Source organism: Acyrthosiphon pisum, unplaced genomic scaffold (genome assembly GCF_005508785.2).
Source record: "Acyrthosiphon pisum isolate AL4f unplaced genomic scaffold, pea_aphid_22Mar2018_4r6ur Scaffold_21444;HRSCAF=24000, whole genome shotgun sequence".
Classification (NCBI taxonomy): domain Eukaryota; kingdom Metazoa; phylum Arthropoda; class Insecta; order Hemiptera; family Aphididae; genus Acyrthosiphon; species Acyrthosiphon pisum.
This window is the reverse complement of record NW_021770912.1, coordinates 2,433-2,685: the sequence shown is the minus strand read 5'-3', so window position 1 is coordinate 2,685 and position 253 is coordinate 2,433.

The following is a 253-nucleotide window of genomic DNA, read 5'->3' as shown; positions in this document are numbered from 1 at the left end:
TTAATAAATGTAATTATAAGTGTACATTATATAATTTAAAAAAGTATATTTACCAATATATATAGGTTTGTCAAATTTTATAATTTTGTTCTCAAGCGTTACAGCGTTAAGGTTCTCGTTGTAATTTGTACAGTGTTTAAATGTACACTTATTAATCAATTTTTGTAACCTCCTCTCACATGACACCAACTCCATCTTCATTTCCTTCCTTTTAGACTGCATTGTTTTACCTAGAAAAATAAAATATGAGTAA